General features: G+C 45.9%; 1 long non-coding RNA gene across 1 annotated transcript in view; it reads left to right on the forward strand.

Moving 5' to 3' along the window:
• The window catches only part of LOC127004209 (uncharacterized), a 111,059-nt gene that overhangs the window by 51,013 nt on the left and 34,674 nt on the right, over positions 1–25,372 (forward strand). The window contains exon 2 of the long non-coding RNA XR_007757687.1: positions 17,807–17,862. This is a non-coding gene — a long non-coding RNA (uncharacterized LOC127004209). The remainder of the gene's footprint in view (positions 1–17,806; positions 17,863–25,372) is intronic.

Consider the following 25,372-nt stretch of genomic DNA (forward strand, 5'->3'; position numbering starts at 1 on the left):
TGCCATTTTTCTACCTGTTTTGTTATTCTACACTTTCTTTCCACATTTGTCCTTTTTTCGCCTTTCTTTTTCACTCCAGTATGTTGCTGCTAACTTTTCGGTGTTGTCTTTGCTTCAGTTTGTGTTGGTTTTCATCAGTCCGCCGGCGTGGCTTTGTTTTAAATATTTAACATACCTTTCATTCCCTACGCATGTGCCTGTAAATACGTTCCGCCTTTTTTTCAAGTATATCAGTGTCAGATGCGCGGTGTTGTCTCGAGTTCTATCTGCGTTGGTTTCATCAGTGCTCCTGGTCGCGTCGCGGGTGAGACGCGTGCCTTACTCTTCCTCTTTGTTATCCTCCTGCGTCTCGTGCGTCTGTCATACCTAATTTCCTTCTCATTTTTCTATCTCTTCCTTCTTCTCCCTTCCCTCAGGAGACCTCATCCCCTCCTCCCTATTTAAGAAGACAGGAGAACCGCCTTCATGAATAATTATTGCTGGGTGTGTCTGGGCGAGGCGACGGCGGCGGTGGAGGCACACTTACGTCCACAAGGTCGATCTCCCCGTGCCTGTGAAGTGAAATATGGGTCTTGATGGCGTGGGTCTTGGCGGCAGGTGCGGGGATCGAACCCATTGTTTTGCGTATCTGCAAGATCGTCTTTGACTGGCAGAGATGAGATTATATTTGCGCCTCAGTGGCCGTGCCTCGTCCTTCATGTGACGCCTCGCCTGTCTTCCCGGCGTCACTGCTGTCTCTGTGCTGACGGCTGGAAACTGTGGCTGCTGTGGCCGTCTGGATATAAATAGGTTAGCTGTGTGAGTCATCAGTAAAGATACTTATATTAATTTTCTCTATGATGCAAGTTGAGATTTATCGGTCACTTATTCCTAGAAAAGAGAAAACTAACATATTATATTGCCTAAGCACGCATTATTAAGTTTTGTGTGATATAATTTTGTACTGTATTCTTCTTTTGCATCACAATTAAAAAAACACCCGTCGAACGATTATTACTGACATTAATTGCACACGTTACATCATGAGGTGTGTGAGTTTGCATATTGCCCTTCGTTCGCAAAACAAATCAGTATATAGGAGGTGAGCGCATCTCCATATTGTTCCGTCCTCCAGGAAGACGATGCTGCGGGATTTGTGCGGTATTTCTGCACGTCGGTTGCCTTCACGTCTTATTAGGGACGATGTCAGGTCTTGGAGGTCCTTGTTAGGCGAGGCTCGGCGCCGCCCCCACCAGCCGAGCACTTCATTAGGACCCTCGCCTCAGACCCTCTAATTAGCGAACAGATAAACCCAATCAGGGGAATCGCGCGGACATGCATCTGAATTATTATCAACTCATTTATTCCTCGGCTTTGAGTCTTCCCTCGTCCCCTTCCTCTCCTTCTCCCCATCGCGCTCTTTTCTGGATTTCTTTTCCCTGGGTGTCATTTTTTTCCCCGTCCCTCCCTCAGCTGTCCTCTACACTCCACCGAGGCTTTTTGTGCCCTGTCTTCTTTGCTTCCTCTTCGCTGCTCATGCTTCTTGCTTCCCTGCCTCCTTTTCCTGCCTCCCTCCTTCCTTCCTTCGTTCCTTCTTCCTTTCTTCCTTATCCGTACGTCTCTCTCTCTCTCTCTCTCTCTCTCTCTCTCTCTCTCTCTCTCTCTCTCTCTCTCTCTCTCTCTCTCTCTCTCTCTCTCTCTCTCTCTCTTTGGAGGGCGTTCCCCTTTTTACTCATATCTGGAAAGGAAAGGAACTCGCCGCTTACCATCAAGTAAATACCGGATGTGTGTGCGTCTGTGTGTGTGTGTGTGTGTGTGTGTGTTGTGTGTGTGTGTGTGTGTGTGTGTGTGTGTGTGTGTGTGTGTGTGTGTGTGTGTGTGTGTGTGTGTGTGTGTGTGTGTGTGTGTGTGTGTGTGTATGTGTGTGTGTGTGCTTCCAGCAATGAGAGAGACTTGTGCAGCGAAAAAAAAAGTCATGATCACAGGATTTTCTGGCCGTGCCTAAAATAAAAAATAAAAAATAAAAAAAGAACAAAAGAAAAATAATTTCGCCGTTTTCAGGGCCGGGAAGGATTTCAGAGTTGGGACGTATTAGTAGGCGCAGCCGTGTGGGACGCCGTGCGATGGGCCGTGCGTGGGGTGGCGGTGACGGCCACGGGCCCAGGTGGCCGCGCCGGACGGTCCCACGTGGCAGCACGGAATATTTTCTGTATTTGGCTTCAAACTGGAAAGTTGGCGTGTACATATTTGTTGTTTGATGTTTTCCATTAACTCAAAAGTCCTTGTTATATTTATTTCCCCGATGTATGACATCGCTATTTCTGTGTGCCGTAAAAAAAATATTAAAAAAACTATATATATATATATATATATATATATATATATATATATATATATATATATATATATATATATATATATATATATATGAAAATTTTATGTAGGCTTTCTTCCCATAATGTGTGTGTGTGTGTGTGTGTGTGTGTGTGTGTCTATATATATATATATATATATATATATATATATATATATATATATATATATATATATATATATATATATATATATATATATATATATCACCTGGAAGCAGTGCAGCCTCTGACCCGCTCATGGAGCCGCGGCCTCAACGAGCAAACACATCACTTTGGACACGCCAATATTTTGTCCTTCATCTCACCCTGTAATAAATAGTGAAAAATGGCTCTGTATTAGTTTCATGAAGGATGTGCAGCATTTTCCCGGCGCTCAGTCCCGGCAGTATTGAGCGGTGGCAGCAGCAGCCTGGCCTACCCCTGTCCTCTCATTAATCCGCGGGTCAGCAGTCATCTTGTGCCATCACTCGCCGCACCGGAGCCAAAACACTTACTGCGGCCTCGGCCTCCCTCATACTTTCACTCCCTCACATAAGTAATCTGTTCTTATAATTTATCTTCGTCACCATCAAGTTCCCAATTATAGAGCGGGTCTGTTTGACTTCCTCATTTGCATAGCCCCGCGGCCTCCCCGTCCCCGCCGCGCACCGCATCAGTATCGTGACTTGAGAAACCAGTGGAGGAATGTTTCTTATCGGGCCATCAACCATTTCGTCCGCGTGAAGGCGATGAGGCGGGCCCGGGTGGCTCGCCTCTGACGGCTTTATTGGGTCTGTGTGCCGCGACCCGCCTGGACCCTTAAGTCATCCTGTTGTTCGGCTCACCTTGTCTACCTGTGTATCTCGTTCGCTAACCTCTTGTACTTGTTTTGTTAATCATCTATAAGTTACCTGTGCTCATATTTTATCCTTGTTCATTATTTCTACGCCGTATTTCCTTTCACCCATCCATCTATGTGTCCTCTTCCTCTCCTTTTATGCGTGCTTGATTTATCTCGTCCATGTGTATATATTTCGTTCCTCACCTTTTTGGATTATTTAATCATCAATACGTTAACTCTTCATTTTCTTATGGCATCACATCTACACCGTCCATTCTTCCACCCATTCTTGTGTTCCTCTTTCTTTCCCCGTGTTAATTTTCTGTACATATTGTCTGACTGTGAATCTCGTCCCTAATTTGTCAGCATTAATTCAGTCCTCCATATGTGAACTGTAATCTTCTCTTTTCTCATTCATTACATTTACACCGTCTATCTTTACAGCCATCTTTGTGTTCCTCATTCTCTCCCTTTTTCTCTGGGTCGTTTCCAATTGTTCGTCCATGTTATCACCTTCCAGCATCACTGTAAGCCTTCATGTTATACTTCGTCTACACACCTCTTTCTTTAATAATTCACTCATCACCGTCGGTCTTTTCATTCATCTTTGTGTTCCTCATTCTCTCCCTTTTTCTCTGGGTCGTTTCCAATTGTTCGTCCATGTTAGCACCTTCCAGCATCATTGTAAGCCTTCATGTTTTACCTCGTCAACACATCTCTTTCCTCATTCATTCAATCTACACACTCGATATTTACCTTCATCTGTGTGTTCTTCTTTTTCACCCCTTCTTCCTTGGTCGTTTCCTATTGTCCATCTATGTTCGCACCTTCCAGCACCATAATCCTTCATGCTTTACCTCGTCTGCACATCTCTTTCCTCGCTCATTCCATCTAAACCGTCTATCCTCCCACCCTCTTATGCTCCACCCCATCCGCGTGATCCTGTACTCGTTCGCCTTTCCTTCTTTCTGTCGCTCTTTCTCTCCCTCCCCCATTTTATCTGAGACCGTGAAAATCAAGCGTTTCGTGTTGCTCCGTTATGTGCACGCTCGTCCGTGTTTACTTAGATAATTTTACTTAATTTCACTGCACATGCACCGTCACATGCTTGCACGCACGCACGCCCACGAGAGAGAGAGAGAGAGAGAGAGAGAGAGAGAGAGAGAGAGAGAGAGAGAGAGAGAGAGAGACTATGCCCATCATATATTTTTATCTCCTACGTCTTCTTCGCCTCTTCCCCCTCCTACGCATCTTCCTCCACAGCCTCTACTTCGTCCTCCCTCCCCCCCCCCCCCTCTTCTTCCTCTCCCCCTTTCCCCCTCCTTAACGAGCAGCCACCTCCTCCCGCGCGCCACATCAGGGGTTCGAATCCAATTGAGATGTCATCGAGAGGTCGCGGCCTCCACACCCCTAAAGGCAGACTAGCGTTACGTCACCCCCCCTTCTCTCTCTCTCTCTCTCTCTCTCTCTCTCTCTCTCTCTCTCTCTCTCTCTCTCTCTTACCTTTTTTTTTCTTTTTTTTCTACTATTTTTCCTCCTATTCTCCTTTCTTCTGTCTCTCCCTTCCTCCTCCCTCCTCCCTCCCTTCTCCTTTATCTAATCAGCTTTCTTTGTTCCTCCGATAAAGGTTCTGATTCCGTTATTGCCACCCTCTTGTTGTTCGGTATTTTATTGCACGCGGGTTCGGGTAACAAGTATGTGTAAAATAGCATTGTTCTAGTAATTGCTCTGTGGGTTGTGTTTCCTGACTTGGTGAACCTTTTTTTTTTTGTCGGTAAAGTTGCCTTCGTTGTCGTTCTCATCTTTAGTGTCATTGTCCTCGTTCTCCTTGTCACTGTTGTCTTATTATGCGGAGTCATCTTCCTCATCCTCACTTAATTTCTCCACTTCTCCTCAATGTTACTTACCTTCCTCCTGCACTTCCTCCCTTCAGCCCATCTCTTCTGCTTCTTTTCTTTCTCTTTCTCTTTTTTCCTCAGCCATGTCATGTGTTTCTTCCTTCTTTTCCTCTTCTACTTTTGTCCTTGTCTTCTGTCTTTTGTTTTCCTTTCTTCCATCTCCTGATTTTCCTCCTCCCATTGTTATCTCCTCTCCCTTTCTTTCTTCGCTCTTTATTTTCCTTTTTCTTCTTCCTCCCCGTGTCTGTCTTCAATCCTTCTTTCCTTCCTTCGTTTCCTCAGACTCTCTTCTCACTTTTTCCTCCCTAAATTTGTCCCTGTATCATCTCTTCCTTTGCATCTCATATTTTTCAACCTGCCTTGTCGCTGATATTTTTCTTTTTCTTTTTCCCTCCCATCTTACCTGACTTCTATTTCTACTTTCCCTTTCTCCTATCATGCCCCCCATTGTCTCGTGTTTTTTCCCTTGTTCTTTCCTTTCCTTTCCTAACCAACTCCCATTTCTATCTTCTATCGTCCCTTCTATCTCCTGTGTTTCCTCTGCCTCTTCTATCCTCCTTTCCTCTCTCTCTCGCACCTCACTATCAACACCTCCTGGTCAAGTATCCTCGCGTTGAGCCGCTGAAGAACATTACCTTATGAATATATAATGTCCCTCCCTCTTGCCTCCTGTCTCCCGTCCTCGGCTCTCTCTCCCTCGTGTCCTACCTATCACGGAGGGGAATCTTCCTCCTCCACGACTCCCACTCCGTCTTCATGCTGCCTCTTACGACTCCCTTCTTGCTACTCCACTGTGCTCCCTGTTGCCTTGTTTTGGTCTCAGGTGTGTTGGTGGAAAGGTGTTACGGAGGTGTTGCTGTGGGTGGTGTTGGTCTCTTCTGCTTTTTTTTTTTATCTATTTCCCTTCTTTTAATCAGTCTTGTCATGTGTCTTTCTTTTTTTCCCTCTTGCTTCCATCTCTCCTCTCTGCCATCTCTTCTGTCTTTCTCTTCTCATTTTTTTTACCCCTACCTTCGTTCCTCCTCCATCATCACCATTCAAAACCTTACCACCACTTTCACCTCCATCTCGTACCCAATTCCACCTCCTCCACCTCCTCCACCACTTCAATCTTCTCCACTTTCATCTTCTTCCTCCGCACCTCCACCTCCTCATCATCAACCTCCACTTCCACTTTCATCTCCTCCTCATCTTCCCTCCAGCCTCCTCCACTTTTATCTTCACCGCCTTCCCACCACTAACATCACCACCATCATCTTCACCTTCACCCCTTACTCACTCCCTGCTATCAGCACCACCACCACCACCACCACCGCCGCCCGCCGCCACCGTCACCGCCCGCCGCGCACACCAGGTCCCTCACTGCCATAAAAAAGAGGGTCGTTGATTTGTTGTTGTTTGTTCTGTTCGGTTCCGCCCGGCGTTTCTCTCTTCCACGACCTTGATCTGCGCGGTGAGTTACGAGTGGTGGCGTCGCTGTAGTAGTATTTCATTCCTTCGCGTCGGGGCAAGGGTTGGTTAGAAAGGCAGGTGGGGAGGAGGATTACGGTCTGGGTGAGTCACTCCTTCCTCGTGCGAACTCGTAAATATCATTGCCGCTGTCTGAGAAATGCATCACGCCTCTGACATATTTTTCTTTGAGTGTTTGTTTGTGTCAAGTAAATTTCCGTTAGTATGCGGTAAAAAGGTCAGGAAAACATACACACTTTATTTGTTGTTTTCTTTCCTTAGCTGCTTTAATATTTCTTATGTGTTTGTTTATGTATTTTTCCTTATCTTGTGGGTTTGTGTCAAATTAATTCAGTTCTTATGCTCGTACAGTGAGGTCTGGAAAGCATTCACTTTATTTGTTGTTTTCTGTTCTTCATTAATTGCTTTCGTATTTTTTTTTATGTATGTCGTATATCTTATGTGTTTGGTTATGTATTTTATCTTGTGTGTTTGTGTCAAGTTAATTCCGTTCGTATGCAGGAAAAGGGTCAGGAAATGATGTGCACTCTCTGTTATTTTTTCCTTACTTTCTGTCCTTGCTTTTTTTTTAATGTATTTCGTAGTCATGTTAATTCCGTTCGTATGCAGTAAGAAGGTCAGGAAAACATGCACTCTGTTATTTTACGTCCTTTCTTTCTTCCTTTTGTATTTCTAGTGTGTTTGTTTTTGTAGTTTTCCGTATCAAAGTCATTTCGGTATACTCCATTAGGTCTACTCCATCCCAACTTTCCTGCCTATCTCCATACTTCCCTCTACCATCGTTCCCTTCCTCGCCCTCGCCCTTCGCCCCAACCCCCCAAACGAGACTTAATATGTAAATTTCTGTTCCATATTTCTTGGCAGCGCTCATTCCATCCCTCCCGCCCTTCGTTTTCTCCTGGTGGTCCGCGTCGGTACACTTCGTCATCACCTTTGCCCGAGGCCGTGTAGCATCGTCAGGGGGGGCAGCAAGGTGGTCGGAGTGCCCTTACATATCTCGGGTCGGTCGGGATTCATATATGTTAAGAGTGAAGGTAAGGCCGTGATGGTGGAGCGCTTTGTGGAGTGCGGAATGTCGTGCTGGTCGGGTGGTGGTTACAGTCGGGGTAGTATTGGTCATAGGGGGAGGTCAGGTCGGTACGGGAAGTGTAATGAGAGGGTTCGGAATATGAGGAAAGAGTGAAAGTGGTGGAGGTGATGGTTGGATCGGGTTGAATCTTCTCATCTTCATCCTCCTCTTGCTGCTCCGTCTATTCGTTTACTCTTCTTTGACTTTCCTTGTTTGTCTCCCTCCACCTCCCCTCCATTTTTATCCTCCTCCAGCCCCTTCTTCTTTTCTTTCTCTCTTCTTCCAGCTTCTGCTCATCCTTCTTCGTCTCCTTACAAATCCCGTCCATTTTCGTCATCCACCAATCGCTTCTTTTCTTTTTCTCATCTTCCACTTTCTGCTTATCCTTCTTCGTCTTCTTCTAAATCCCCTCCATTTTCATCCTCCTCCAGCTGCTTCTATTCCTTTACACTTCTATATTCCCTTCTGCTCATCCTTTTCTCCTCGCCCTCCTCCCCTCCTTCATGATAGGTCCAACTCCTTCTATTCCTTCACTCTTTAACCCTCTGCTTATCCTTTTCTCCTCTCCCTCCTTTCCTCCTTCATGAATGCTCCAACTCCTTCTATTTCTTCACTCTTCTTTAACCCTCTGCTCATCCTTTTCTCCTCTTCCTCCTTTCCTCCCCTCCTTCGTGAATGCCCCTCTGCCCGTCCATCACCATAACTCATCACGACGCGGAGGAGCCACAAGAAACACGTCAAGTATCCCTCAAAAAGAAAATGGGATATGGTGCCGACCGTGGCTGTCCCCCGCTCCATAGTCGATCCGGAGCAGCGCTATGCAAATGACACCCGGAGGAAGGCCCCGCCCCAACGTATTAGGGAACTCGGCCAATAAATATACTGCTTTTTTTTCTATCTCTCCCTCCCCTGTTCTCTCTCCCTCTCTCCGTTTCCTTCTCTCTCTCTCTCTCTCTCTCTCTCTCTCTCTCTCTCTCTCTCTCTCTCCCTTACGTATCGACTGGTATTAAGTGAAAAATGAGCACTCAGGTGTCAAAATGATGCGAATTCTTGACGCACGATAACCGTTCTCCTACATCACCCCCAGACAGACAGACAGACAGACAACTAAACAAGCCGACAGAAGGGCGGACATGCAGACAGGCAGATGAACAGGGCGACCAGCAGGCAATAAGCAGCGATGAATTAAAGGCGCCATGGAGGGTTGAAGCGCTACATGATGAGTCTGCGTGTGTCGAAATGGCGTACACGAGTCGAGTGAGAAGTGAGTCAAGGATTTAATGAGCTTTGTGTGAATTATTACGCGTGCAGAGAGAGAGAGAGAGAGAGAGAGAGAGAGTTATAATATTGCTGTTTGTTGGAATTTGTGACACCCACCCACACCCACACCCACCCACCCACCCACACACACACACACACACACGCAGAGATAACAAGCGTGCATGTAATAAAGTCCACGCATAAATATACTCTTTAATAATAAACGAAAAAACAACAGTATTTCCAACCCCTCCCTTCCTCCCTCCCCCAAAAATATCGTAAACCCGCTGATTAAAAAATGGATCAACAAATATCAAGAATTACGTTCATCTGGTTACACACAACATTCACGGACAAGGTCATTAAAGGTCAGAGAGAGAGAGAGAGAGAGAGAGAGAGAGAGGGAGAGGGAGAGGGGGAGGGAGAGAGAGAGAGAGGAACAATGCCTGCCATGTATGTCTTGAAAATCTCAGTGTCACAATAGATGAATTATGAACCTGACCGTGCTTGCTCGTGGGGCATTATGGGGCCGCAAACCTCCTCCTCCTCCTCCTCCTCCTCCTTATCCTCCTCCTCCCTTCACACGTATTTGCCCTCCCCCGCGGCGTCACAGTTCGGATCAGGAAGACGAGGACGCGAACTTTTGAACTCCTCTTTTGTGCAACCCGACTTAACACAATGATACGAGGGGGGGAGAGGGGGGAAGAGGTTAGATTATCTTCCTTTCCTCCTCCTCCTCCTCCTTCTCTTCTCCACCTCCTCCTCCTCCTCCTCCACTATCACCATTTCTTCTTAGTCCTCTTTTTTTCCTCTTTCGCATTTTACGTGTACTCTCCATTAGGCCAACAGCTTATCTCTTGCCTTTTTCAGTTTCTTTTTTTCTTTTGCATCCACGTCATGTCATTCATATTGCTCCTCCCCCTCTTTCCTTTTCTCTCTTTCTCTCTTTTTCTTTTCCTCTCTTTCCCTCTCTCTCTCTTTCTCTCTTATCTGTATCTGTGTATCCGTCTATCTTTTTATCCATCTATCTGTCTATCTCTACCATTTGTTTCGCTTTTGTACCATTCATACCGCTGCTCCCTCTTCTTTCTTTCTCTCTCTTTTCCTCTCCTTCTCCTTCTCTTTCGTATCTATATATATCCAACCGTCTATCTTTCTATCCATGTATCGATCTATCTAGCATTACTTTTCCGTTTGTGTGTCATTTTATCGCATTTTCCCGCCTCCTCTCTTTGCTTTGACCAGTGTGTGTTCCTTATCAGTGACAGGGATCATCAGGCTTTATTTTTATCTCACTGGACGGACTGACTTTTCATATATATTTTCAACGTGGATATTTTTTCCCCAGACTGATATTTTGGTGTGCCAGTTTTGTCTTCTTTACATATGTAGCTATTTTTATTTCGCAGTTCTCTCGATTTTTCGTCCCATATATTTTTTTGTGTATTTGCTATTTTCCTGTATTTTTTTTTTATTTGGCCTGAGCTTTTTGTTTTTTTATCCTCGTGTTTTTACTCTCTCTATTATCTTCACTTTTCCTTCCTTGCACTTCTTTATCTTTTCTTGTCTTTCCCTAATGTTGGAGGACGAGAAGTGTGGGAAGGAGGAGGAGGAGGAGGAGGAGGAGGAGGAGGAGGAGGAAAAGAAGGCGGCACGAAATGGACAGGTGAGCTTCAGGTAAGTAATGAGGGCTGGCAGGAGGTGCTGCGGTCATTTGCCAGGTAAGAGAGAGAGAGAGAGAGAGAGAGAGAGAGAGAGAGAGAGAGAGAGAGAGAGAGAGAGAGAGAGAGAGAGAGAGAGGGGGGAAGGGGGAGGTAAATACACATAGTACATGGGAAGTGAATATTTACCAACGAAACACAAATGACTGCATGATCAGGACTGACTCACTCACTCCGTCCATTGTAGGCACACGGGAACGCATCGACCTAGTGTGTATGTGTGTGTGTGTGTGTGTGTGTGTGTGTGTGTGTGTGTGTGTGTGTGTGTGTGTGTGTGTGTGTGTGTGTGTGTGCCTCGGTGCAACAGACGGAGAAAACAAAGCAAAACGAACCAAAAAAGAAACGAAAAAGAGAAAAAAAATAAAACGAACTCCCATGACGCCGGGGGTAGAATTTGCTGTGACAACCGAGTAGAGGAAAAAATCGTAATTGCATTTAATCAGAGTCTAGTTCATCGAAGACTTACTGAAGTGAAATGCGTAAACGTCATTAAGTACAGCTGATTACCTCCTTGCAAACTGGAGAGTGAAGGGTGGGCCGGGCTCGAGTATGGGGGGGGAGGAGTACAGGGGGAGGGAGTGGGTGAGGGGGAGCGGGGTGAGGTATGACTGGGTTCGGTCTGGTTGGGGCGGGTCCAGGTGCAATGGATGGGAGTTACGGGGCCTCTCGAGAGCTAGGGAGTGGCCGATTGTTATGAGATGGAGTGGAGTGAGGCCGGGGAGGAGTAGGATGAGGAGTGTGTTGTGGGGTGGCCGGAGTGAGGAGATGAAGTGGAGTGAGGACGGAGTAGGATGGGGAGTGCGTTGTGGAGAGCTGGGGAGTTGCCGGGGTGAGGAGACGAAGTGGAGTGAGGCCGGAGTTGGATGAGGGAGTGTATTACTTACGAGAGAAGGTCAGAGTCAGAGGGAGAGAGATTGGGGAGTGTATAATTTCGGGAAGGAAGTTAAAGGAGGGAGTATAGCACTTTAAGGAGGAGAGGAAGGGGAGTATATAATCTGTGGGACGGAGAAAGACGGTGGGACAGGGAGAGAGGGAGTAATAGGGAGCCAGATGGGGAGAGATAGCTTGAATGAGGAGGGAATCACATCGGGGAGGCAGGGAAGACTTTTAAGAGGGGAGAAATGGGACCGGCACCATCTGGGGGATCAGTATTTGCATCTAATATTATGAGAGAGAAAGAGAATAAAACAACAGCAACAACAACGAGCACTGTACCCTCCATCAGGTCTCATCGCCACGCTTGTAGTAGTAGGTTCATGCACTCCTTCTTTACCAACCTGTGGGGGAGAGGAGGAAAAAATAATGAGTTAAACACCGTCATTCCTGGGTCGTCGCGGCGGGGAAGGAGGGGAACTGAGGCTAATAGGAGGATAGACAAGGTAATGCCAGTACTTCTATTTCTTTCCCTATTAATCTTGGCTATTTTTTGTTTTTACTTAAGTTTTCCTGCTTGATTACAGTGCTGCGAGAGAGAGAGAGAGAGAGAGAATGCAGAATGAGGATGAAATAATTATACTGAAAGAAAGAAGAGAAGAAAATGAGAAAGCATGAGAGAAATCAAAAGAAAAGAAATAAAAAAAGGAAAAAAGACAAAGTACGTATGAGAGAGAGAGAGAGAATGGGAATAAAATAGCGTTTATCAAATATCCAAAAGTGAATTCATGCAAACTACAAACCATATCTCGAAATAGAAAGAAAGGATGAGAGAGAGAGAGAGAGAGAGAGAGAGAGAGAGAGAGAGAGAGAGAGAGAGAGAGATGAAAACAAGGAAACTGTGAAAAAATGGTGACAAATACAAATGGAAAGGAGCAAGGATGGAAATGTTGGGTGAGAGAGAGAGAGAGAGAGAGAGAGAGAGAGAGAGAGAGAGAGAGAGAGAGAGAGAGAGAGAGAGAGAGAGAGAAAGACGAAATAAAAATAATAATAAAAGAGAAAGAAGAGAAGAGAATAAGTAAGACAAAAAACAAACAAAAATATATAAAAAAAGAAACAAAACAAAACAAATTATGAGAGAGAGTGAGACAGAGAGAAAGACAGACAGACAGACAGAGACAGAAAAATCATGTTTGTTTAGTGTGGCGTGGTGTGGCGCGGAGTGGTTCGGTATAATAATCCGGTGTTGTTTGTTGCTTATGACGCGGAGAAACGTGATGGGATGAATAATTCTGGCCCGGCGTGGTGTGGCGTGCCGTGATGTGGTCGTGTTGTGGTGCGGCCTGGCGTGACGTGGCTGCGGTGTGGTCCAGCTTGGGTAGTCTGGTGTATGGTCAGTGATATAGGCAGAGGGAGGTAGAGAGGGAGAGAGGGGTAAGCAGCGCCGCGTCGTACCACCTCCCTAGCTCTCTCCGAAGCCTGGTAATGGTGGGGTGAGGCGGCCGAGGCGGGTGGACAGGCGACACACTGCCTCAGGGGACGATGCCTGTTCCTCTCCTATTCACCTTGATTGTTGACCGTAGCAAAGGGGTACTTATGTGGTCTCTTAATTTCCTCCTCCTTCTCCCTCAATTTTTTTTTTTCTTATTGTGTATTTAGTGTTTGTTTGCTCTTATTTTCTTTTCCTTGTTTCTTTGTCATTATTTTTTCTCGTTTTCTGTTTAAATCGCTTTCATACTTTCTTTTTTTTTTTGTATTTTTTAGTGTTTGTTTCCGCAAATATTCTCTTTTCTTGTGTTTTTTCTTTATCTTCCTGTTTTCTCTCTCTCTCTCTCTCTCTCTCTCTCTCTCTCTCTCTCTCTCTCATGGCATTTACATTCATGGTGATCCGAGATCCTTAATATCCTCTCGGCGGCCTGGAAAGTAAGGCTCATGCACCCCTTGATGGCACATGTTGCTACTTTAAGTCCTCCTCCTCCTCCGCCCCTCGCCCACTCTGCCCTCGCGTCCTGCCCGCCACTTCGCCTTCCCTCGACTGCCTAACCTTGAAACTGTGTCAGCTTTAATGCGCCTCTTGAACGCTTGCATGTTCGCTCCTTTCTCCGCTTTCGTGTGTTTGTTCAGTATTGTTTCACGCTTGTGTTAAAATGTTACTTACCTGCTTTGATCTCGAGGAAAGTAAATGTTTTTGTTAGTTTAGTTTTTTTCATTATAGGATTCCGTCTGCATAATTAATAGGTAGTGTGTAATGAGTGAGTGTGTGTGTGTGTGGGGGGGGGGTTAAATTAATTTTTCTTCGTGTTTGTGATATTTCAAATCATTATAGTAATTATTATTATCATCATCATCATCATTATATGTCTTCCAAACTGCTCCTTATTTTTTTTATTACGACCTCCTTGACTACTTCTACCATCATCACCCTCACCACGACCCCCACCATCACTACTACTACTACTACTACTACAACTACTGCGCTACAACTACCGTCCCTCTCCCACTCTCCTCTTCTCCACACTTGAAGCGGCCTCCTCCACTCCCAAGTATCTCTATTCCCCTCTTTACAGCCTCTAATCCGGCGCTATTCACGATGCAAATGAAGTGACATTCCCCCTGTCCCGGCGCACTGCTTCACTGCTTTGTCCTCCGTCGCAGAGAGTCCACGTTTATCACCAGCCTTAATGTGTTCTGCGCCTCTCGTGCCCCGCCGACCACGTACCTCGCCGCCTCGCCGTGAGTAGAAGTGAGCGAGGATTTATCTTTCCTACTCCGAAGTGCTACTACGAGGGAACGCCGGGACTAAGGAGTTATTGTTTGCCATTCTCGCCATCATGCCTCCGCCTCAGTTAGATCAGTAAGGCGTTGTGTAATAGCGACCGTGACCCTCGAGGATTTTTTTCCCATGTTGAGCAAGATCAGGTTTGCATACTTTTATGGCTTTACGACCCCGCAGTCAGGAAGCACGCGGCCGCTTGAGTAAGACTTGCGTTGTTACTGTTTATTTTCTCTCCTGCACGCGATAGAACTTAGACATGTTTAGTTGTTTTCGCGTGATGTCCTGGATGGTATGTGGGTCAGCTGTGAGGTTCTGAACGAAGTAGGTATTTTGGGAGCCACCTCGAAGACACCACAGCTACTGCACTGCGAGTCTTGCATCAGCGCCCCTCTCTCATCTTCCCAGTATGGCAGTCTAGATTTAGCTCATCGATAAATTATCCCACCCAATTCACTCAGGGCCAGTCTTCATTGTTTGAACCCTATACTCAGGTCCCCTCCTTTTCTATGTTGTTTGGGGTAAGGCGTAACCGGTTGCAGCATTAATAGTCCACCCTGTTTCTGCCAGGCCCAGGTATGCGTTTCTTGTTTACCGTGGATTGTATTTATTTGATATTCATTTTTTCTTATCTATTTATACATTACTTTTTTATTTCCACTTATTTGTCTCATGGAATCATTTTTAAGGACGACTTTTACGACCGTCTTTCTGTTTATTGAGTGTTCCTATTTTGTTATTAAGTCTAAAGTAGCTGCCCTTCTCAAAGTCACGTACACATCCTCTCTCTCTCTCTCCCTCGGCTGGGTGGGTGTCTCCCTCGCCGAGTAACAGCGCTGTGCCTCACCCGGAGTCGCACGTTATAAGAGGCGAGTCAAGCGGTTATGATCACGAGTTACGAGCTGCACCATCGACTGAGCCCCGCGTGCCGGCGTGCTGGGCTGAGTGTTCTGTGGGGGGGGCTCCTCGTCATTGTACCTCCTCCTCCTCCTCCTCCTCCTCCTCCTCCTCTTCTTCTTTCTCCTCCTCGTCTTCCTCCTCCTCCTACACAAACACAAACCCCGCCTCATGGTCATTGTTGGGAAAGCGGTGGTTATAGGCTCATCTTTCTACCTGATCTCCCTCTTCCTCCTCCTCCTCTTCCTCTTTTTCTCCTCCTTTTCCTTAAATTAGTACGTCACACAAAACTTGACCCGACTACCATTTTCCTTCAAAGTCAAAAACGTTTTTACCCCCTTTTCCTCTTCCTCTTTTCCTCCTCCTTTTCCTCAAATTAGTACCTCACCTAAAATTAACCGTGCGCTCTCTTGTTCTGTGGAAGTCGAGCGGATGTCCGATGATATATTTCCTTTTTTTTTATGTCATATTATACAGAAGGCCTTGCAGGGGTTGAGGTCCCCGCCTCGTACCGTCCCTCCCGCCCACCGCCTGCACTTAGCCGCGAGGAACTATTAGGGAAAGTTAGTTTCATTTTCGATTGATCTTGTGTCGCAGCATTATGGAGCCACCTTGCTGGGTAACTTTCACGTCTTCAGTTAACCGCAAGAAAATGACGATACTACTATTACTACTACTACTACTGCTACTACTACTGCTACTACTACTACTACTACTACTACTACTACTACTACTACCGCTGCTACTACTACTACTACTACTACTATTAAAGTAATAATAATAATAACAATAATAATAATAATAATAATAATAATAATAATAATAATAATAATAATAATAATAATAATAATAATAATAATAATAATAATGGTATTTTAATTATTACTGTTATTATTGTAATCATTGTTATTAATTTTGTAGCCCTGCAGGATTTTAATGATTTGCCTAATGTTAACGAGATCAGCAGCATAATTTTATCCATGCTATTAGGGATCAGGAATCTCTACATTCATATTTTTACAGTAAACAGAGATTGACTAAGTGCTAACTTATCTATTCATCTATTTATCTATCTATTTATATATATTGTGTATCTACATATCTGTCTTCGTAACTATCTATCTATCTATCATCTATCACCGTATATATATATATATATATATATATATATATATATATATATATAGAGAGAGAGAGAGAGAGAGAGAGAGAAACATACCTGCAATGTGTGTGTGCGTGTGTGTGTGTGTGCATTTCCGCCCGCACTGTTTCTTTTATTCTTCTTTTTTATACTTTTTTATGCTGTCGTGCTCAAACTTTTGCATTTTCATTTTATTTTCACACTTCATTTCTTTCCTCTGCGAATTTTACCTCCCCCCCCCCCTCTCTCTCTCTCTCTCTCTCTGTCTTGCTCTTTATTACTTCTCTGTTCTCTTTTATTATCCAAACTTTCCTCGTTCTTCCTTCTCCCTTCCTCTTTCCCCTCCCTCTCTTCCTCCAACTGTCTCTCTCTGCAACACCCTAGCCATCTCTCTCTCTCTCTCTCTCTCTCTCTCTCTCTCTCTCTCTCTCTCTCTCTCTCTCTCTCTCTCTCTCTCTCTAAACCCACAACAGTATAGCTTAAAACACATGTATTTTCTTCAGTGTTCGTGTTTTCCTTCCTCCCCGCCTCTCCTTCCATTCCTCCATCCCTTCTTTTCTCTTTCCCTTCGTCCCTCCTTCCGTCCCTCCCTCCCGCTTGATATCAGGAGGCGGGAATTTATGCGCGGGAGAGGAAGCGTCCGCGTGGGCCCGAATTAAGGCAGATAAATAGTGTAGGAGGGAGAGGCGCACGTTGGGGAAAGAAAGGAAAATGACGAGATAGATATATAGATAGATAGATGGATAGATAGATAGATAGATAGATTGAGAGAGATTAGAGCATTATATTTTGATGTTTTATATGTTTATTTGTGTATTTATTTGCGTACTGAGTCGGATAGTTCGTTATTTAGTTAGTTAGGCAGTTATCTGTTTAGTGTGTGTGTATTTGTGTGTTTTACCGTCATTGCTCACTCGAAAGTTCATATTCTCTAACATTTAGAGGCTTACACACCCACCCACATTTCTTAAGTCGTTCGTAGAGGTTGTGTTAGTATCGCCATGGGGTAGTTTTATGAGCCTAGAGGGATAGTTTGGCAAGGCTCCTGCACCATGGACGTAAAAAAAAAAAAAAAAAAAAAAACGCGCACGAGAACTCGACTAATAATTGTTGTGGAGCCGAAAGCGTCTGAGAATGCGCCCCAAAGACTACACGGAACCAAAAGAGGAGTGTTCAGTTTGCCGTTATTGCCACCTAGAACTGTCACTGTAGGTCAAGGTGAGGCGGGTGACCTTGCCTGCCGCTCTCCGCAACATTCCTGCCCCCTCGCACGGAGCCTCCACCAACGACACCATTACCGCCACAATGCTCCATAACGGCCAATACCAGCCCTCTGTGGAACGAACGCCTTTCCAACTTTGTCCCGCTCACCTCTGTTCCCCGTTCGTCTGCGTTGACCCGACAAATTCCACGATTTTTATCTCCGCCTCACACTCTGTCTCCCTCCCCTTCGTGCGCCTGACAGTCGGTCGCAGCTTTACCATAGTTGTGTATTTTTCTCTCACAATTTTCTCTCCATTCTCCTTTCAGATGACAACGTTCCTTCCGGCGCCACCTGCAATCAGTGTCTCTCCCAAACACCTCAGGTAAGGGCCGCACGGTCATTTTTTTACTTGCTTGCCTTTGTATTGCTTTGTGCCGCCTGTCACCGCCTCCGCCCCTCCACTCTTTGCTTTTCCTGCCACTCACAACCGCCTTCCTCCTTCCTCCTGCCCTTCCCTCCCTCTGACTACCACCTCCTCTTTCCTATCATCAAATCCCACCCTTACCCTTTATTTTATCTGCCCTCTACCCCCTCACATTCCACCCCTTCCTTCCCTTCCTCTTCACATCCCTCCTCTCGTCTTCCTATGTTCTCTCTGCTCCTCTTCGCCACCCTCATACTCCTCTCTCCCCTCATTCCATCCCACCCTCACGCTGTCTCTCCTTCGCCATCCTTCTCTTTCCTACCTTAACAATGTATTCCTCCCATCTGCTCTCCCCATCATCACCACCTTCCCTCTCCCAAGCATTACCTCCCTTCCAGCCCTCCTCCACTTCAGATTCCCTCCCTCCTAGCCCTCCTCTAACCATCCCATCCCTTACGTCACCTCTCGCAGCAGTTCACACATCCCCCAAGACGTCCCATCATCCCAAACCCTTCCTTCAGGTGGGCCAGGTAATGAGGGATCGTCTTCAGCGGGTGAGTGACGGGTTGAGTCAGCCTGCCTCGTCTCGCCTCGCCCCTCTCGCCCCTAACAACCCACTGTGTGTGTGTCGCGTCCCTTCTCATCTCAAGCAGCGTGAGAGACAGACATGTGCTTTCACCCCCAATCATCTCATGTCTGTGTCTTGTTTTCTTCCCTCAAGCTTCCTCTATCACCTCCCCTCCTGCTTGTCTTATACATTCTTCCCCTTTGTTCACTTGCCACGTTTCTTGTCCATCTGGTATTCACTACCTCACCTTTTTTCCTCCTCCTATCAGCTGTCCTTTCCCTGTCTACCTCACACCACTTCATGTGTTTCTTCCCTCTCTATCAGGTGTCTATCCAGTCCTTCGTGCCTTCAGTGACTCCCCCGTTGTTCACATTGCCTTCTTGTCCATCTCGCATGTACTACCCCATACCTTTTTTCCTTCGCCAATCAGCTGTCGTTTCCATGTCCACCTCACACCACTTTACGCGCCTCCTTCCTCTCTATCAGCTGTCTATCCAGTCCTTCGTGCTCTCAGTGACAACCCGCTCTCAGTACTCCCTTCTCACGACCCTCCCCCAGACGGTTCGCAGACTCTTTTCTACACGATTTATTGTCCCACTTGCTTCGTGTCATCCTGCTCCATCCATCTCACTCACTCCTCCCCCTTACTTACACCGGACGCCGTATCGTCTTCATAAGTTAAGTGCAGGGTAGGAAAAAAAAGATAATGAATTCCGTCACCTGTCGGAACACCTGAGCTGGGGGATAATGCGAACAATTAAGCAGGTCGTTAAGCAGCTTCTCTTTACACTGCTGGCCGCGTCCACTCCTGCGAGGCGACGGGAGGAATGAAGATGATGTGTGTGTGTGTGTGTGTGTGTGTGTGTGTGTGTGTGTGTGTGTGTGTGTGTGTGTGTGTGTGTGAATTTCCTAACTTTGCATAACGCAGACTTTATAGCACTACTTCATGTATGTTCTGTTTTGCCAGGAAACCATATGGAGTTTTGAAGTAAAAAGTCAAGAAAAAATACTCTGAGAAAAAACTGGTTGAGCCTCAGGTAAGTTGAACGAAAATGTATTCCTGTGGAACCGGATCGCAGCGAAACGAATGCATCATGAGACCTATTTTGGGAGCCTTAGTAACACAGACTCTTGTCAGCAGCGACTATTATGAGGGAGGGGTGTTGAAGGAGGGGCAGGTTGGATGGCCCACGCAGCATCCTTCGGGCAAGAGGTGGAGGATTATCGGAAGAGGTGGAGGGAGCCATGGTGGACTAAAGATAATGTCAAAATATGAGTGGAAACAGAAAGAAACTAGGAAACCAAAAGACAGGTAGTTGCGGAGTCAAAATAACTGCTGGAACCAGAGAAGATTTGCCGTGCGTGGGGGGGGAGAGATGGATTTGACAGTGTTTTGTTATGCAACGTTTCGAATGGTCCTTTTACCCATCCTTCATCACATCTAAATTCATGTCCTCTCCTCCTCCTCCTCGGGCGTCGTGTTTGGAGAAGACTAGACGAGTAATCAGCAGCTGGTTCTCATTATCCCTTATCGTCGGTGCTGACGTGAGGGTCCCGCTCGTCTTGCTGACGCCAAAGGCAGCACTGACAACCTGTCGCATCGGCACGACTGTCAGCGGCGAGCGGCGGTAATGAGGGAGCGGCTGACGGGCGGCAAGTGTGTGAGACGGGAGTGAGGGGCTGGTGAGGGGAGGTGCGCACCCCACGCCCTAATGTGTGGGGGTGCAGTGGCTGTGTGGGTGCTGGTGCGTCAGAGGTGGATCAAGGAGTGGTGGAGCGCGTTTCTGATGAGCGGCAAGTGTGAGTTAGGAGTGAGGTCTTAGTGGGGGAGGCGTTTTTGGGGATGCTGCTGGAGTGTTCGAGTATTGCCCTTTGAACGCTTCTTTCTGCGAACTTGTCTCACTAACGACCCATTTGCATGCATCATGATAGTAATAGCTGCATGTCTCTCGCCGTCTGGTGTGTAATATTGTTTGGTGAAGTAGTGGCGACCCAAATAATAGTCTATCGCACTATCATTATGGAAATGAACTGTTTTAGGATGTTAATTCTTGAACTATTAATCCTGATGATGATTATAATGATGATAAGGATGGGAAATTATAACCAGAGCTAATGTAAGTGATCTTCCGTGCAAAAACTAGCAACACAAAACTTGTCAGAATGTTGCAGAAATTGTAAAAATGCGAATTACTTTATTTGGTTGAGTTTTTCTTTTGTCCTCCATCGTAAAGGCTTGTTTTCTTCACTCCCTTGCACTAATTACATAGGGATCCTTTAATCTTTGAACGCTGCATTACATCGCACTCGTCAACGAATAAAGTAATATAATGTTCCCTTGCCGATCTCTAGTATTGGAACTGATAATATACTTGATAATTCACCACCACCACCATCACCACTACCACCATAACCACCATCCCCACCACCACTATCGTTATCATCCTCACCCCCCTCCTCATTATTTTCACCATCGGGATTAATATAATAATTCCACGCGTAAAATTCTAAAACCGTTCCCCTGTATTCAATTTAGAAGAGTTTAAATTCTCCTAATACAATCGTTTCAGGGTCTGTATCGCGCGCGGCGTTTTCATGACCATAACAATGCATATTCTCATTTTCTTGTCGCGGCGTGTTTTCCCGGCATATTATTATTAATATTCTCTTTTTTTCCGTCACCAAATGCGCACGTTTCCACACCCTTGCTTTAACGCTCCCTAAATATTTTCCTCTCGCACAGCGCCGAGTTATTTTCTCTCCTACGTAAGAAGAGCTTTGTTTTGAATCTCTCTCTCTCTCTCTCTCTCTCTCTCTCTCTCTCTCTCTCTCTCTCTCTCTCTCTCTCTCTCTCTCTCTCTCTCTCTCTAAATGTTTATGATTCTCTACCTGCCTGTTTACCTGCTGTGCCTGTCTGTCTGTTTAACTATTCGTCTCTCTCTCTCTCTCTCTCTCTCTCTCTCTCTCTCTCTCTCTCTCTCTCTCTCTCTCTCTCTCTCTCTCTCTCTCTCTCTCTCTCTCTCTCTCTCTCTCTCTCTCTCTCTCTCTCTCTCTCTCTCTCTCTCTCTCTCTCAAATCCATCTGCCTGGCTGTCACATCTCTCACTGGCCGTCTGTCTCCATCTCTCCTCTCTCTCAATCTCCCTTTCTCTCTGTCTCTCTCAGGCCCTCCATCTCGCCGTGCCATTGCTCTCGGGTCGGGGAGAATAAAGCAGGTCTCGTAAAGTAACAGTGGGACGCGCTCAGGTGTCTGTCACGCCCCTCGTAATAATACCTGTCAACACCTGATGCGCGGGGACGGGTGACAGATGAGTGGGTGTCCCGCGTGCAAGGTGGTGAGGTGACATCAGTGCCTGCTTCAAGGGGCGCGAATGATAGGGTTGCAGAGAGAAGATACAGAAAGGATTGAAGGGAAAGTAAAGGAAGGGAAGGAAAAGGAGAGAAGGGAGGGTGATAGGGAATGGAATCGGTGGAAAGAGAATTGAAGGGAAGATAAAAGAGAATACAATGGAAGGGAAGGGAATTATTTTAGCATTTTTATATGACTATTTCTTATGAGCATCCTTTCTTTAAGCCTTTATTTGCATTATTAAAGGTATGCCATATCGGAGCATTTTTACTATTTTCATGTTTTAATTGATCATTTTACATATAAATTTTTTTTAGTATTTCTATATGAGCATTTATAGTTGAAGGATTCTCTTTCGAAAATTATACATGATAATTTTCGTTTTATGTATGAAGTTTTTTTTTTTACGTGTTGAATTTAAATTGTCACTTTTTATCTCACCGCGTTGTTGGTATTGGTCTTTTTGTTTATGTTTTTTTTGGCTCTCGATTACAAATATATTTCAGATCTTTTCTGCGGTTATTCTTTTGAAAATGTATTTAACTTTTTCCTGGCAGCCTCGCTCTCCTTCACTTTTATCAGTTTTTATTTCTCCGGCTCCCCCTCTTTCCTCCAATTTTTGTTTTCCCTTCCCCTCCATTCCTCCACAAACACTCGTCTCTTTTTTTCGCCCCGTCTGTCGCACCCTCTTCTTCACACCACCCTTCTATTTCGCTCCATATCCCTACTCCCACTCCCTCGCCCTTCTCCCTCTCCTTCCCCGCCATCTCCCTTCCACCCTTGCTCTCCCCGCCCCTCCCTTCCCCTGCTCTGGAAGGAAAACAAGTGTTGCAGACTTCCCGATGCGAGGAAACTGTCACCTCGCCGCCCTATTGCGAGGCTGGAAAACACCTGCCCCACCGCGACTGACACAGCAGAAACAGGCCGTTCTGTGGGCGCGGCGGGGAGCACTAGAAGGAGGGGAGGGGAGGGGAGGGGAGGGGAGACAAGGACGGTCGTGGTGGTGGAGGTGAGGTGAGGATAAGAAAATACAGGAGATGGGTAAGAGAGGGAACAGTTGGGGATGAAGTAAGGATGAAGGGGGAAGGGAGACTAAAAGGGGGAGGGAGATGAATAGAAAAAGGGACATTTCAGTGGGCGAAATAAAGATGAAGGGGAGAAGGGACATGGTTACGGGTAGGGGCGTGTGAATAGGTGAGGTGAGGATGAAGGAGGAAAGGGAGATTAGAATGGGAGGGGATGGTTGGTGGGGTGAAGTGAGGATGAGGAAAGGGATGAAGGGGAAGGGAGATAAGGATGAGAGAAGACGAAGGATGGAAGAAGGAGGATGAAGGAGGAAGAGAGATGGTTACGGGAAGGGATGTTTGATACTGTGAGGCGAGGATGAAGGGAAGGGAGATAAGGATGAAGGGGAATGGGAGAAGACGAAGGATGGGAGAGGGAAGATGATGGAGAATGGGAGATTTTGATGGGATAGTGCTCTTGGGACGTTCGATGGGAGTGAAATGAGGCGAACCAGTGAAGGAAGCGGCTATTAACGATGTGGATGGGCGCATAAATCACCTCGGGACAGCTGCTGAAAGGGCAATCAATGTGAGGCTTCCGGGAAATGTTCGGCGAGCGAGGGACACGAGTCTAGGCTTCTCCTGGCCGGTACTGGTGCTAATGATGATGATGATGATGATGATGATGTTTGTTCTATGTGTGTTTGTTTCTTTGTGGGGGAGTTTTCTCGCTGCGACTAATGGTGGTGTTGGTGATAGTGATGTTGTTTTTGTTTGTTTGTTTATGTTTGCTTGTCTATTTATTGTGTTTGCGTGTTTGTTTGTGTATTAGTCTGTTTTATGTGTTAACAAGTGTGTTTTTTGGTGTTCATGTGTGTGTGTGTGTGTGTGTGTGTGTGTGTGTGTGTGTGTGTGTGTGTGTGTGTGTGTGTGTGTGTGTGTGTGTGTGTGTGTGTGTGTGTGTGTGTGTGTGTGTAAGTTTGTTATTCCATCTTCCCTTCAACAATTCAAAATTAATTGGCTTAAAATTTTCTGCGGAAACCGTGAGTGTGTTCCTGACTTATACCATTCTTCCCGCTGGAGGTATTATCGTTTTTTTTTTAGCTTTTAAGTTTTTTTTATGCAAATATGAAATGGAAGAACCGTGTTGGTGTCGGGAGCCCAAAATGATAAGCATCAGGCCGGAATAATTAACCGCACAGCACATGTTAATTGCGTCCGATCCGAATACCATGTTGGTGTATTAAGCTGACGTGCGTACCACCTGCTGTCTGACTCCCCCTCCCACCCACACCGCACCCTCCCTGGCCCCTCCCCCACCCGACACCGCCACAGCAGGAAGGCAGCCAGCCCCCTCGGGTGTGGCCGGTTCGAGGTGTAATAACTATGTATCTCCAGCTATTAATGAAGAGCGAGGGTGAGGCTCATTATTATTGGCGCACGATAGGTGGTGTTTTGAATTTTATTGTTTTCATTAGTATTACATATTATTTTCATTATTATTATTATTATTATTATTATTATTATTATTATTATTATTATTATTATTATTATTATTATTACTACTACTACTACTTCTTCTTCGTCTACCATTAGTTAATAATAATTATAGATGTACTCAGAATTATTACATAACGTGAGACAGCCAACCATATTCTTACAAAGTTTAGGGTGTTCTTCCCGCTGCGACACTAGCCTTTTTTTATTTATCATTATATTATTTTATGCTTTCACGTCCATTCCCATTGGTGTTTCTATCCCCACCATGTTCTCCCCACACCTACGCCGCCACCACCACCACCACGATTATACTTCTTTCATCTCTCACCACCGCCAGCGCCGCCACAGCCATCCCCAGAGGGACGCTTTCGCCATCAACACTTTTAAACTTCTTCCCGCCTCCACATCCTCCCAACTTATATATATTAACCAAGAAGCATCATTTAAGCATTCTCCTGACTCTCGCCCGCCTGTGCTGGGCCGCGCCGAGCCTCCCGCCGAGTTAAGAAATGGAGCAAGAAATTCTTAAGTTTTCGCGACGGCGCTCTCAAGTTTTCCTCGCAGAATAACTCGAGACTCGCCCGTGATGGTGCCTGTCAAATCCAGATTCAAAAGTCCGGAAACAGATTGCTCTAGGAGAAAGTGTGTGTGTGTGTGTGTGTGTGTGTGTGAGAGAGAGAGAGAGAGAGAGAGAAAGTAAAAAAAAATGTGTGCCGTCGCGTTTCCCTGAATACTGCAAGCGAAGTAGTGTTCTGTTGAGGCGTGCAGGAGCGGAGTGGGCTGGGCTGGGCGGGGCGGGGAGGCACGGTCGGAGGGTGAAGGATGAGCAAGGAATTTTCGCCAAGGGAAAAAGATGATCCTCCAGAACTCATCATTTGGCAAGGAGGAGGGAGGAGCTAAGAGATGAGGAGGAGGTGAGTAAGCGAGCGTGAATCGATTCAGTGGGAATATTCTCCGTGTTGGCTGGAGCGAGAGAGAGAGAGAGAGAGAGAGAGAGAGAGAGAGAGAGAGAGAGAGAGAGAGAGAGAGAGAGAGAGAGAGAGAGAGA

The sequence above is a fragment of the Eriocheir sinensis genome, chromosome 27 (genome assembly GCF_024679095.1).
Source record: "Eriocheir sinensis breed Jianghai 21 chromosome 27, ASM2467909v1, whole genome shotgun sequence".
Taxonomy (NCBI): Eukaryota; Metazoa; Arthropoda; class Malacostraca; order Decapoda; family Varunidae; genus Eriocheir; species Eriocheir sinensis.